This window comes from Centruroides sculpturatus, unplaced genomic scaffold (genome assembly GCF_000671375.1).
Source record: "Centruroides sculpturatus isolate CEXI.00-Female unplaced genomic scaffold, Cexi_2.0 scaffold170, whole genome shotgun sequence".
In the NCBI taxonomy this organism is placed as follows: Eukaryota; Metazoa; Arthropoda; class Arachnida; order Scorpiones; family Buthidae; genus Centruroides; species Centruroides sculpturatus.
Window position 1 is genome coordinate 362,265 of NW_019384413.1, and position 6,161 is coordinate 368,425.

General features: G+C 27.5%; 1 long non-coding RNA gene across 1 annotated transcript in view; it reads left to right on the forward strand.

The window, feature by feature from the left end:
• Positions 1–5,094, forward strand: part of LOC111619085 — a 12,216-nt gene extending 7,122 nt beyond the window's left edge. Inside the window, exons 2-3 of the long non-coding RNA XR_002755687.1 lie at positions 3,552–3,615; positions 4,406–5,094. This is a non-coding gene — a long non-coding RNA (uncharacterized LOC111619085). The remainder of the gene's footprint in view (positions 1–3,551; positions 3,616–4,405) is intronic.
• Positions 5,095–6,161: the final 1,067 nt, after the last annotated feature.

Genomic DNA, 6,161 nt, shown 5'->3' on the forward strand with positions numbered 1-6,161 from the left:
GATGATGATAATAATAATAATAATATTTAAAATTTTAAATAAATTACTTTATTTTTAAAAACACTTATTGAACATGTCTGAAAAGAAGTGCAATGTTAGAATAGAATCACGAAAAAATGTTAGTTTGTTAACTTGTATTTGTAGGCTTGAATGAAATCCGGAACCGTACTCATTATCATTAAGCAATGATACAGAATGTGTTTAAATGACAATTTTGTTTCTATTGTATTGATGAATAAGAATCTTTCGTGCAGTTCAAATTACTAAAATAAGAAGGCGACCTCTTGTTTTCTATAAGTAAACAGTTTTTGCGTAATGGTGAAAGTAAAGAGTGTGTTCGATAAAAGAATGAGTTTATTTTTTCAGTTTGACCAATTATTATTGCTTTTTACTGATTTGAAACCGAATGAACTCTTATATCACTAAGTGCCATTCGATGAAGTAGTTTCGGAAAATTTAGACCGGGCCGTGTATTAAATGCTCCCAAATAAACTGCATTAAATGCACTAATGATTTGGCTAAATGTAATTAATAAGTAGTTTATTTATTTTTAAGTGAAACTATCTTGAGATAATGAGGTTATTTATTTATATATCTGAACTTCATGTATTACATCAAAAATGTTTATACAAATTCTACTTGAAATTATCGGCATGTTTGCTACTTTGATGACACACCAAAACTCTATTTTTGATATTTAAACTTGTCACGGTAATGGTATGTTATTTTGTGACGGACGGAGAATCCGACTGCCAAATATCATCAATTATCGGATTTAAATTTACATTTATCCTGATAATTGATAATATTAATGTTCTGATAATGGATATTTAATTTTATTTTATATGCTTCTAGGCACGTCAATTTGCATGTCAATATTCTGAATCAATCATCGGTTGACAATTTTCAAGACTTTCAAATTTACAAATTACCGTACTTATTCTAATAAAGAGTGTGCTGTATGTGACTTACTTCAGCTCACGCCTGCAATTTTTATTATAATAAATACAATACGTATCATTAAATCGAGTGTATAAAAGGGTTACTAAAAAGTAAACTTGGCTTATCACATCTTCATTCAAAGGGCTCAAAAAACATGTTTTTAATATCTGTAGTGTTCAGTGGATCTTGGCCGTTCATAATGTTCTTTGTTACTTGATTGCTTCTTGTTCTCTTTTTAAGATTGTTGGATAGTTCCGCACGAATGAAAATATATACACTTGAAGAATGATTAAGATATTAGTAGAATGTAAGTTGACTCATCACATGTATCACCATGGTAATTCTGACAGAAATTGACAGCAATAATAAAATTCTAGCTGTGACAGATGCCCATAAGTAAGATTTATCACGAGTATGTTTTTTTATGGAAGTGAAAAGTCTGTTTCTAAAAAGTAAATAAAATAAAGCAACATTTTGTATAATAATAATAATAATACTTTAAAAAAATACATTTAGGATCTTTAATTTTCTCAATTTCAATAAATATGAAAAATTTACCATGTTTTCAACTATTCTGGCTTTTTTAATTAAAATTCCAACATGTGTACCACTCCAGGTGGGAGAAGTAACACACAAATAGATCACAAGGGCTATACAGTAGAAAAGGTTACAACAGTGATTGCAGAAATTTTAGATTGTTGCTCCTGTAAGGACAAGATAAATGTTAATACCAGAGGCTTTATGAGAAACTATGCTTTCTCTTCCATACTTCAGTTGCATAGTAGTAAAAAGATTGGTATAGTGGATCTTGAACTAGAATATTTAGTGAGCAAAGTCATTCAAAATGATAAAAAAAAAAAATAGTCTCTAGCTCAACTTAAGATGTTCATATACTGTGATGAATGGTTTCAATTTTTCATTTGTACATTGTACAGTACATGAGTAGAAGACACTACTGATCAGACTAAGGTCACTGGTAACTCTTTAAGTTACCATGTCTTGTTAGAAATTGTATGAGCATGCAAGAGAAATTTTTTTGAGTGATCAAAAATTTGGGTTGCCGGACGTTCCGGATTTTTCCGACCGCCGTCTAGCAACGGGAGGACTTTATTCTAAAAACCATTCCTACAATGAGTAGCTTTTTCTTTTTCCACATTTTAAATGTATTTCTGTCACCGGCAAAGTAAAAATACATGTCCTGCACGTCCCGGAATCGAAGTGCCCCAGTATTTTTTGGGAAGAACTCATTTTGTCCCCGATTTTGTCCTCGAGTACCTGCAAACGTATCAAAAATACAAACAATGTATCAAAAATATTCTGGATTGTGGGAAAGAAACATTTGGTAACAGCTTTTTTGGTGGTGTTAAGAGAAAATTACTGATGATGGTATACAGAAGTCTGTTAAAGTAACACTGTGCAGAAATAGAGAAAATCGTCATCAATTTCAGTCTGGATAGCACAAAATTAAGTGAAATATATCAATAAAGAGAATAACAATATTAAAATACATTGTTCCTGCTCCAACATATGGAGTCTGATTAATTCATATTAATATCAAAATGGATAAAAAGTAAGTTCTTTTTAAACTTTTAAAGTTTAAAAAAAACTTTAATGTAATCTTTGAAGAGGTGTAATATTTATTGTAATTGGGCTGCAATTTGAAAGAATTGTAGATCTATAAATTCCCACTGTCAGTCAATCTGTGAATCCATCCTTCCTTAATCTTGAGAATGGTGTTAGATAAATGAAAGTAGAGACCAGATGTAGAAAAATTAGAGGCAGGAGGTCCCGATTAACTATATATGAACTTTGGTATTGACCGAATATATGTATATACGTTACTTCAATTCAAAAATTTTTCCTGGAACAGAGTTAGATAGATGACTGGCACGATTCTACTGTTATCAGGAAAAGTATGATGTACAGGGACAAGACTCTAATAAAATGAAGAGAGCATATACTGTATTTTAAACTAAATAAATTAAAAATAACACGATTAGAAATTGCAGCCAACAACACAATAAATAATTGCTCATTATAAATAATTTGCATGTGTTTGGGTGGGACTAAAGGAAGACCAACTCTGCTAATACTGATTGTACTCCAATGATTGTGAATGGACAGTCAACAGACCTCAAAAATTTATTCTTGTATTTAGTCTTTTTATAATTGTAAATGCAATTTGTTCTGGATTTTTTATCTTTATTTTACTAACTATTTTTTGTTTTCTTTCTTTAAATGATTAGTTACAGAGTTCATCTTTGCCTCAACAACGGAGTAAAAATCCTTATTTCTGTAACCTGTTACTGGTGCATTACATGTAAAAAATACACTTTGTAACAAACATTTTCGAACTATTGCAAAGTTCTTCTTCAGGTCAAATAGCTTTGGAATGCCTCAGAGTGGAATGTAAAGATTTAAAATGAAATTGAATGCCATTTCGACAAAATCCGTTTTGCCGGGCATGCACGATCATGTGCTGATGGATCTAATTATGGGTTGGCATCTATGAGGGCCTGCCAGACTAGCGACAGANATTATTATTATTATTATTACTTTTGAATAATAAATATGCCTTTGATGCCATCTTTTTATTGCATGCATACCAGTTTGAATATCCATTCATCCAAAAATATCACTAAAAATGGAAGAATGCAGAATGAATAATCCTAGGTGAGTCTAACTGATGTGTCATTTATGAATAACTTTTCCTCAGAGATCTGCAATGATTACACTTCTATAAATATATTTATGCATAACTTCTATTAAATTCTATGATAAATATAAATATATGAATATGTATTCTTAATTTGGATTAAATAATAAAGTTTAGCGAAATTAATAAACAGAAAAAAAAGGGGGAGAGAAAATTTCTGTATTTAACTAAATAAACATTAAACAATTTAATATGACTGAATTATTCAGACAGAATTGTCTTTTCACCTTAAGAATTTATAGAAGAAAAATAACCAAAGGTTTTATTATATATTAAAATTGAATTATGTAAGTTTTACGACAGGATGTTTTATATATTTGTAAAGATAAATGTGAATTATTCTTCCCCGAGACTATTCTATGTGACTTGCACTTGACAGTTAACATGATTAGATTTAAAGTTTCTATTTTTTCTTTTTTTAAATTTTCTATGTGAAAACCATTTCGATTCTCTCAATTAAATAGTTTTATTTAATTTTAATAGAGAAAAATAAAACTCAGATTAAAAATTAAATGTAATTTTAATTTAAAGTCTTGTAAATTAAACTAATATGGTATATACGCATTAATAAATGATTGTTCTTTAGACGCTTCGTCCCATTTATGGGATAATCGCCGACAGAGATTTAAATTTAAGAATTTAATGTACATTATTTTATATTTGTATGTACCGAATTAATCAAAAATTAAAGTTATTTATAGTATAAATGAATGCTCTATACATATGTTTTTTTTTTTCTTTATATAGGACAAATCAAATGTAGAACATGAAGGTGGAATTTTGCATTTAATGATGTATGTAAATTAAAAAATTTTTTTAGTAATTTTAAAGGTTTAAATAGTTAAAAAGTTTAGAATAATTTAACTTAAATATAAAACTTCTTAAATTGTATAGAAAAAGATGCAACAGAAATACTTTTTCTATGAGACAAATTAAAGAATAAAATATATTTATTATCTATAAAAATGGCCCACACATAAACTAGACTAGCAATGATTTAAAAGTCTATTTTCTCTGCGTCGCGTTTGATTTAGTTTAATAATAATCGAGAATTAAGTTTTTATGTTAATTAACGTTGAGTAAAATATAATTTTAAAGCGTAACAGAAATTAATACATTGATGTTGATGTATTCCATTCAATCCAGTAGAAGAAAATTGATAGCGGCTAAAAGTACATTTAGCCAATAATATATTACAGAACTGCTTGCTCATCAATTTATTTATTAAATTTTATTATATTAATATTTGATAATATATTCCTAACTCGAGTAATCGAGTTATTTAATTTCGGAATCTTTCGGTTCGCGTGAACCGGCCGGTAATAGATATGTCGCGTACGTTCGATTTGAGTCGGGTCGTAATTTTTACGATAAATTAATTTTGCTTTTTACATTTTGTACTATAAAACTGCAACGATTATTATTAAAATATAATTTTAAAGTAAAAAAAGTTATAGAATTTCATACTTAAGTGAAGTAGTTTTGTATGAATAATTGGAAATTTCTTAAAAATTAATGTAGCAAATTTAATTAATTAATTTGATGTGTTTATATGAAAAAAAAGTCAAGTTTTAAATATTAAAATATTAAATATATTCTTGTTACATTGTATTAAATTACTGATTTTTATAGTATATTTTCAAAAATTAAATTTAATTAATTGAGTGAATGTAGAAAAAAATACAATTTGAAAACTGTAGAAGCTTAAGAGAGGAACTAAACTAAAATGTAAAATAGAAATATAGATAAAGAAATTTAGATTTAAGATGTGAAAAGAAATAAAGTTATAGGCAACTAAGAAAAAATATATTCTCCATTGGGAATTATAGAGACTCGCGGCACCAATTCTCATAATGGATCTACAAGCGCAACAAATATTTAGAAATTAGTGAATGTTAATTAAAATGTTTTTAAAAAAGAGAATTTTACTTTAATCTTCTCTAATTCCTTTTAATTTATTCTTTTGTATACGCAATAAAAATGAATTATAAACACAAGTATTTAGAAATATATCTTAGGATGGTTCGGCATTGATTTTTGAATTACATTTAATTTAATATTTATACAATTATATTAAAATTCTAAATTATGAGTTTAATATCTTTATTTATTCTTAAAAAAATTAAGTTTTGGTATATTATTTATTTAAAAAGTTTAAAAGTTTCATAGTTTTATTTACTAACCAAAACTTTCACCTTTACACTGGGGTAAAGGTGAAAGTTTATTTGATTTTTTATGAAAAAGTTAAATTTGTTAAATTATTCAGTAAAAATTAACATATTTATATTAAATTAACACATCTATAAAACAGAAAAATGAAAAAAAAATTCATTTATTTAAATTTTTAAAAAGTTAATAAGATCAAAAAATCAACATTTCCACGTGGTTGGATCACCCACCTGCCAATCTGAGAGCAGACATCCGTTGAAATTCTGGTTCTTCCAGCCACTTGTACATTCTCCGGAATGTTTCTCGTCCAGACTTCAGCTTGCTCCATGGTTTT